This window comes from Trichosurus vulpecula, chromosome 5, assembly GCF_011100635.1.
Source record: "Trichosurus vulpecula isolate mTriVul1 chromosome 5, mTriVul1.pri, whole genome shotgun sequence".
Classification (NCBI taxonomy): domain Eukaryota; kingdom Metazoa; phylum Chordata; class Mammalia; order Diprotodontia; family Phalangeridae; genus Trichosurus; species Trichosurus vulpecula.
Genome location: NC_050577.1, coordinates 55,620,051 through 55,629,546, shown reverse-complemented (window position 1 = coordinate 55,629,546; position 9,496 = coordinate 55,620,051).

Sequence of the window (9,496 nt, the reverse complement as noted above, 5' to 3'; positions counted from 1 at the left end):
TCATGCTTTAAATCTTTAGCACTCTGTATCCAAAATAAAAACAAATCAAATGGGGGAGTTGCAAAGGAAAGTGGCAGTGGGTGGAAAGGGTGTTGAGCTGTGAATATCATAAATAAAATGGACTGACACTTCTTGAAACAGAGATAATAGGAATACATTAATAAATCCTCTCTTCTCCCCACCTTCTGATTTTCCCCTCTTCTCCTAACCCTGTCTCCTGAAGGAACAAGTTAGGAATGTATCCAGAAATTTAGGCATTCTGATTTTTGTGTCACCAGGATGCCTATTCCATGTTATTTTCCCTCAAGGGTTCTTTTATTTGACCCTCTCAGATAATGTCAAACTTAAGAGGGAATATGGTTTACGCTTTCCTTATGGTACTATCATAGAGACATAAAGCTATGAAGAATTTTAAGGTATCTTCTTCCAGGCAAAACCACACCCCAACTCTCTGGGCTGAGGAAGGTAGATTCTGTTTTTAAAGATCTTTCTTGCATCTAACTCCATTTGTCTGGCTGGACTTTTCTCGTTCATTGTCCCATCATTACTTCAACCGCAATGGTTCTAAAAACAAGCCTATCACCTCCCTTCACCCCCAATCAGTTCCCCTTTGTGGTTTTATTGATGCAAATGGTTCTACCATTTCCTTAAATCACCAAATTCATCACCCCCAGAGCAATCCTTGATTCCTTCTTCTTTCTTGTGCTCTATAACCAGTCACTGAAGCTGTGTTAAGTTTTCCTTTGAAATGTCTTTCAAATTCAGTCCTTCTTTTCTATTTGTGAGACCACTCTAGTCCAGCCCTTTATTATTTCACCCCATCTTGCTGCAGTAGTCCAGAAACTAGCTCTCCTAATTTCAGCTCCACTCTGTTTTGCCCATTATTAACAGAGTGATAGAATTTAAACTTTATAACTGGAAGGGAGCTTTGTTGTTGTTCAGTTGTTTCAGTCATGTCCGACTCTTTGTGACCACATTTAGGGTTTTCTTGGCAAGGATACTGGAGTGGTTTGCCATTTCCTTTTCCAGCTCATTTTACAGATGAGGAAAATGAGGGAAACGAGGTCATGTGTCTCACACGGGGTCACAGAGCAAGTGTGTGAAACTGGATTTGAACTCGGGTCTTCCTGACTCTGCACCTGGTGCTCTGTCCACTGTACCACCTGCCTTAGAGATCATTTAATTCACCCCCTACTCATTTTATAGAAGAGGAAGGAGTTACTTGCCCAAGTCTCACTGCTAACAGATTACAGAGGTAGGATTTAAGCCTTTGTGTTCTGAGCCAAATCAAGTGTTCTTTCTAATACACCAGAGGCTCTTAATTTTTTGTGTCATAGACCCCTCTACAAGTGTGTTGAAGCCTATGGACCCCTCCTCAGAAGAATATCTTTAAATGAATGAAATAAAATAAAATAAAATACATAGGATTAGGAAGGAAACCCAATTATATTGAAATACAGTCATAATTTTTAAAATGTATAGATTCTAGTTTAAAAATTCCTATACTACATCATGCTATGTCTCTGATAAAATAACCCAACATATAATTTTCAATATATTATTCAATGACCAACAACTTGAGTGACTGCATTTTGCATATAACAGGAAGCCCCGATTCTTTGACTTAGCATTCGAGGGCCTCCCTAAAGAAGTTTGTACTTTATTTTGTAGACAATGAGAAGACAGTGAAGTATTTTAGCAGGGGAAAGATGATAAAACCTCTGTCAGCCTCATTTTTCTAAAAATGGGATAATAATAAGACCTACTCCATAGGATTGTTATGAGGACAAATGAGATAATATTGTAAAGCTCCTAGCACAGTGTCTGTCACATAGTAAGCGCTATATAAATGTTAGGTTTTATTATCATTGCTGCCATCATTATTATCTGCAAAATGGGATAATAGTAACTAAGGATTGTTGTGGGGACAAAGGAGAGGATAATTGTAAAGTTCTTTGTAAACTTTAAAGCATTATAAAAGTACTACTAATTTTTATTACTATTATTTTTAATAATCCTCATTTTATACAGGAGAAAAATGAAACTCTGAAATATTAAACCACTTATTCAATTAGATGAAACTAGGATCCTGGTCATTAGGACACTAGCAAGTTTTTGAGGCAGCTAGGCATTGCAGTGGATAGAGTTCTGGGCCTGGAGCTTGAGGAAGTCACTTAATCCCTGTTTGTCTCAGTTTCCTCATCTGTAAAATGGAGATAATAGCACCATCTAGGGCTGTTGTGAAGAGCAAATGAGATCTGTAAAGAGCTTAGCAGAGTGGTGCCTGGCATGTAGTGGGATGCTAGCAATTATTATTATGTTATACAGTTTGGTAGAGGATGATGAGTTAGTTTACTTTTAGACATGTTGAATTGGAGGCTGGACATCTAAGTGGCTGGGCCCAGGATGTAGCTTTAAATGTAGGCCTGGAGCTCAAGGGAGATGTAAGGGCTAGAGATATGGGCTGAGGAGTCATCCACATAGTTATGATGACCAGAGCTGTGGGAGCGAGGGTGCTCACATTCTCATATATGATTTCCCTTCTACAGAATAGGAAAGGGTAGAGATCTGACTCTTGGGGAATGCCTACAGTGATAAGGAGTCAGAGAAGGAAGAGAAAAACCAGAATAATGAAGTGCCTGCAATTTCAAAAACAAGCCAACCTTTGGAATCGACAGTGTCAAGAGCCACAGAGAGGTCAAATATGGTGAAGACTGAGAAAAGGTTATTGCATAGAGTCATTAGGAAATCAGCGGTGACATTTTTAATGCAGCCCTCCTCCCCTGGCCCAAGTGGCACTCACCTGAAAGTAAGGTTTCAGGGAGTTAAATTATGCAAGGAAAATGAGGAAATGGAGGTTTGAAGTCTAGAATTCTCATTTGAGAAATTAGCAGGATGAGAGATAGGCTGAAGCTCATGCATCTGAGGGCCAATAAAAGCTTTTCTTTTTTCTAAGACATGAGTGCATTTTGAAGGCAGTAGGAGAATAAGTAGAGGGGAGGATGTAATTGAAGAGGCTAAAGACAAGGAGGATAAATGAGTGAGCAAGATACCTGAGCAATAGCCAGAAAGTTCTTTGAGGTCAGTTACTGGAGTTTGTTTTGTCTTTGTAACCTCAGGACCTAGCATTGTGCCTTCCACATCATAAACACTGAATGAAATGCTTATGGGATTGGCTAGATTGGAATCAATAGGAAGCGGCATCAAGAATACAGATGGTATTTCAATATCCTGGAAAATATTATGGAAAAGATGCTAGTGGGTGTGGTGAATAGAGTACTGGACATGGAGTCAGGAAAACCTGAATTCAAATCCTGCCTCAGTCACTGAATGGCTGCGTGACCTCAGCAAGTCACTTAACCTGTCAGATTGAGTTTCCTCATCTATGAAATGAAGATAAGAGCACCCATTTCACAGGGTTGTTGTGAGGACCAAATGAGGTAACATGCAAAGTGTTTTGTAAACTTAAAAGAGCTATATAAAGACCTATTATTATTATTATTATTATTAGTAGTAGTAGTAGTAGTAGTAGTAGTAGTAGTAGTAGAAGTAGTAGTAATAGTGGTAGTAGTAGTAGTAGTGGTAGTAGAAGTAGTAGTAATAGTGCTAGTAGTAGTAGTAGAAGTAGTAGTAATAGTGGTAGTAGTAGTAGTAGTAGTAGAAGTTGTAGTAGTAGTAGAAGTTGTAGTAATAGTAGTAATAGAAGTAGTGGTAGTAGTAATAGTGGTAGTAGTAGTAATAGAAGTAGTAGTAATAGTGGTAGTAGTAGTTGTAGTAGTAGTAGTAGTAGAAGTTGTAGTAGAAGTTGTAGTAGTAGTAGAAGTTGTAGTAGTAATAGAAGTAGTAGTAGTAATAGTAATAGTAGTAGTAGTAGTAATAGTGCTAGTAGTAGTAGTAGTAGTAATAGAAGTAGTAGTAATAGTGGTAGTAGTAGTTGTAGTAGTAGTAGTACTGCCCTGCTCCATTCCTCCTGATGGATCAAGTACTCTGTTTCTGTCTCTCTGTGTCTCTGTCTCTATCTATCTATCTATCTATCTATCGTCTATCTATCTATCTATCTATCTCTGCCTCTCTTTCTCCAAAGGTGAAACCTATCCAAACTGATCTAAGGTAGGAGAGAGTCAATCATATAGATGGAGGAGTTAACTGGGAAAGAAAAGGATGTTTTCCTTTGATGAGGATTGGGCATGGAGAGGTGCTTTGAGAGAGAAGGGAAGAGTGAAGTGGGAGCCCTCACAAACTGGCTTCAGTCTTCTCAGAAAAGTTATCTCCTGAGAGTGAAAGGACTAGGCCAGGGGGGTGAGCTTCAGAGAAGTGAAGGGTCTATGTTTTTCATTCAAATCACTGTAGGGCATGTGCCAAGAAATCAAAGACAGATCCGTAGAATAATTGCTGGTCACAGTCAAAGTCTGAACTTGTAGGTGGTGAGCATTATGAGGAGGCCATATAGCGGCATACATAAACATCAGCTGGTGTGGAGGCACTCACCACTAGCTAATTAATTCACTAAGATCAATGGGGATTAAATTGAGAGATTGAGATACTGGAAAATTTTGTTTCCTGATCCTACGCACTTAGATACAACAGAATGAGCCAAAAGCCATGGTTGTCAATGGTTACACCAGTCACGGTGATTCAGGAGAAAGCTGTTCCACATTAAGTAATTAGATTAAAAACACATTGTTACTTTCAATATTAGCAAAAGCCACATGGCAAATTGCAACACAGCAGAGGGTGAGAGAATATAAAATCTTTCCAAATCAAGCAAGATGGTGGCGAAAAAGGTATTAGGAGTCAGGCAAAATCCACATCTACTTGGGATTTTGAATTTAAAGACACCTCCCCTGCTTCAAATGCAAGCTGACTAGCTCACTCCTGTTGGGCATAGAAGGAGTTTCTTTCATTCAAAGGGCAGAGGAGAGAAGCTCCCCGAGATTGAACAAATGTTTCCCAAGCTCCTGCCATTGTTCAAGGCTCTCTGCAAAGTTCTGGGGATATGAAGATAGAAATGAAAGAGAACTGTCTCTTCTCCCTAAGGATCTTACAGTCTATAAGGGGGATACTCCGTGAACAACGATAAGTGATGTTCACCATCTATGTGACTTTGGACAAGGCACTTCACTTCCCTGTGCCCCAGTTTTCTCATCTGTGAAGTGGGAGGCCTCTGAGGTCCCTTCTAGCTCTAGTTCCATGGACCCATGAATCTATGACAGGGCAGGGAATGGTCAGTATGCAGGGTGGCAAAGGAGGGAGCAGATAAAGAGCCGGAGGGAAGCTGGAAATAGAAAAGAGCATTTAATAAATGGGAGGAATTAGGGACGTCTCTTGGGAGGCGGTGCCTGAGCTGAGCCTTATCGGAATTTTCTAGAATGTGCTATATCCATAATGAAATGGATAAAAGCTCACATTTATATGATACTTTAAGATTTGCAAAACACTTTAGAGAAGTGATTACCACACTCTAGGAAAGCTTTCCAGCCAACAGAGAGAACATTGTCTATCTCCCTCCCCCAAGTCTACCCAGCCCCTGACTCTGTCCAGGACCAAAAGGTAGGTTACATCTACATTATGTCATTTAATCCTCGTGATAATGCTGTGTTATCCCCATTTTAGAGATGACAAAAAACGGTTTAGAGATGGAATGTGGCACAGTGAGAAAAGAAAACATGTTTGAAAGGAGAGTTCAAACCCAGGTCTTCCTCACTGCACAATGCTCTCTTTGGACAGTTTGTCTCATCAATGTAAGGAATAGAGGGCTTCCTTGGGTGATGATGATGAAAACTAGAATTTATGTAGCGCTTTAAGGTTCGTAAAGTACTTTACAAATATTATCTAAATTGACTCTCAGAAGAACTCTGAGAAGTAGGCACTATTACTATCCCTGTTTTTCCGATGGGGAAACTAAGGCTGACAGGGGTTAAGTGACTTGTCCAGGGTCATACAGTTTGTAAGTGTCTAAATCCAGATTTCAACTCAGGTCTTCCTTTGTGGGTCCAGTGCTTTATTTGTCCTGATCTATATCTTGCCACCGGACCCAAATGGCTCCAGAAGAGAAAGTGAGGCTTGTGATTTTGCACAGTCCTCCCTCACTTAAATCCAATTCACTTGCATATCGTGGCATCACCTCCCTCGTGTCAAGGTCCTTTTCGAGAACAAATGACAAACAACAATGACAACGTAAGAGGAAGCGTAGAATCCAAATTTTCTGTGTCAAGTCTAACAGCTTTGCGTGAACGCTGCGCTAAGGAAGGCAAGATTTCGAGAGAGAGCATTTAATGGCCGTCATCACTTGACCCCAGTCTACCATTCCAGAACTAGATGTTGTAAATAGCGGGGAAAGAGTTAAGAGGGAGTAAATGGATCATACCAAAGCCATCCCCACCATGGATAAACAACCCAAAGTGAATGACCCACAGTGCAGACAAAGGACAGAACATGTAACTGTCAGAAAGAGCAAATGCTCCAGGGTTCTCCATTGCCACCTATCCCTCCATCTGCTCTAGACACGGTTGCTAGATTTTTGTTATTTAAAGGCGGTAGAGGGAGCATTCAGGTACAAAAGATCCAGATAGTCTAACTATGCAAACGTCTGTTCAAATCCCTTTTCCATTCACTGATTAATAATTGACAAGAAAATACCATGTCTGCAAGTAACTAATACCCTTGAGGCTACCGTGTAATTCTATCCAGAATGCGTTATCATGTGGAATGATAGTTCTGCACACTTAATCTCAGGATATATCTACATGGACAAAACAAAGGAAATTATCTAATTAACTCAAGTCAACAAGATATTACTGCAAGAAAAGATTCTCTTTTTTAGGGGGTGGGGGAGACTGAACCGTCTGCAACACAGAGCTGTCCAAAATCGGGCCACATGCGGCCTGCGGTGTGATTTATGCACCTGCCTACAATCATAGAAATTTACATAAATGCTTTAGTAAACAAAGCCGAGCCACTGCAGAGCTCTCACTAAAATGGCAAATCAAAATATATTGTCTACTGTTTCAATAAAAACCTAAGGTTGGACAGCCCTGGTCTACAATAAACAAATCGATCAAAAAGCATCTAAGCGTCTCCTTTATTCTAGATACTGTGCCAGCCAATGGAAATATAAAGAAAAAAAATAATCCTTGTATGCAAAGACCTTATATCAAGGGAGACAGGCTTGATGTTATGCAACTTACTTGTGATTAAATAAATAATAAAATGTATTAGTATATGATAAACCTTGCAACTTTTTATATTGTTAAAAAATTAATGTGCAATGTTCTTTTGGTGTAGTAACTTGCATTCTATAACTTGGCATTGAGTTGATTTTTTTGATACATATTTTCATTCTTTATCAAGCCACTTCCATAATGAATGTTATGCATGACTTTGGTGAACAGTTCATTTTTTCTAAGTTTATCCTTGTTCACAGCACACAGGTTTTTAATAGGATTGAAATCAGCCCTCATCTTACAGCTCACTTGGATTTCTTCTGAAAACAGTTTGAGTACAGCTATGAATGAAAAAATGGTTGTCATCAGTAAAAATTACCTTTTTTCTAATCTCCAGCACTTCAATCTTTGTGTTTTCTCACCCATGACAAGCATTTTGTTCTTCATAGCAGTGGTTAGCAGTTACTTTCGATATTCTTCCAACATTGCTCTTTACTGTTCTCAATATTCTTTAATTGGTATCAATGCTCTGAAGAGCGAAAAGTAATCCCCTTAGCTGCTATGACCTTCTTAATAGCTTTGCTTGTTTTCTAAGGAGTAATTAGGCTGTTTTGTAGTAATAGTTTGTCAACTCTTGGACAATCACCCTTTCCTTTGTTCTTTGGTGAGGCGAATCCTGTTTCATTATGGGCTTGAAGGATCCTTTAAATGTTTAACTTCCCCAAAGCAGCACCCATTGCACTATCTCAAACAATCATTGAAATATGCTCTTTAAAGCTAAATCTTTTTCATTGTTACATTGGAAAAATACGTATCCTTAAAAACCACAGCACTGAAAGTGTGTGTGTGTGTGTGTGTGTGTGTGTGTGTGACACAGAGAGAGAGAGAGAGAGAGAGAGAGAGAGAGAGAGAGAGAGAGAGATGAAATATATGTATGGTACAGAATCCAGGGCTCAATTGGTAGAGAATCTACTAAAAGTAGAGAAACTAGATCAAGGTTAGACTTCAGCTTAGTGTAGGTAGAAGCATACATGCATAACCAGTGATTACAAAAGGAAAAGATATCAAAATAATTTCTTGTCCCAAGTGATGTGCGGGCACCACTCTGTTCACAGATAAGTGTTTGCAGATTTAAGGTTACTTTAGATGGTGAGAGGAATAACAAAGGCCTTATCACTTAATTTCTTTTGGATAAAAACTCAACTATCCATTCCACTTGTTTCAATTGTAGTCCATTCAAAACATTTATTAAATGCTTTCTATGTGAAAGGTGCTAGGGATAATGATAACAACGATGACCACGACGATGATACAAAAACAGTGCATGCAAGACCAAGGATAATACAAAGTAGGCAGTAAAGGAAGGAAAGGAATAGAATGAGACAGTCAGTTCCTGATTGGTTGGTTAATTTTTGAAGCAGAACTAAGGACCTTCAATTTCCAAAATACTTTTCTCAGCAACTCTTTGTATTTAAACACCTGACACTCAAGGCTGGGGTAAGGAGTAGAGGGAGGATCAGGCTTCACTTACCTTTGGCAAAGAACCTAAAGAATGTCCTTGGCCTCATGATAAGTGTTTATTAGTTATCCAGTTCTTGGAAGTTTTGGAATTTCAATCTTTTTATCTACATATTTTCCTATTCGAAACAATTTTGAGGTCTTTCATAATTTAGCCCTCAGCAGGAAGCTACAAGTCATCTCAGGACTGGATCTCTGGTGTACCCACCCTGCAGGCATGTCCACACAATCAGGCTCTGTTTGTTCCGTGTGCTATAGCAAGGGATCAGTAACTTGGAGTCTGGGAGGAGCAAGGGGAGAAATGTCAGGTGGAGGCCAATGAGTTTGCAGAAAAGCTATTTTATTAGTTCTTTCCACCAATTGCCATGTCTTTCTGAAAGTTCTATTGTAGTCTTTTCATTTTTAGTAGTCATTACATCATTCTTTGTTTATACTGGTGTTGCAACAATCTGCTAGCAGCTGCTGAAGGGCCGTAAGACCCACTGACAAGCAGCACACAGAAAGCTGCCAACTCAGGTTCTTATTTTTTTTTTTGGACAGCAACCCTAAGGGTCTTCCCTCACAGTTTGTTTATTTTTTATTTATTTTTTACATTTTATTTTATTTATTTAATATATTTAGTTTTCAGCATTGATTTTCACAAGAGTTTGAATTACTAATTTTCTCCCCATTTCTACCCTCCTGCCCACTCCAAGATGGCATATATTCTGGTTGCCCCATTCCCCAGTCAGCCCTGCCTTCTGTCACCCCACTCCCCTCCCAACCCCCTTTCCCTTCTTCTCTTGTAGGGCAAGATAAATTTCTATGCCCCATTG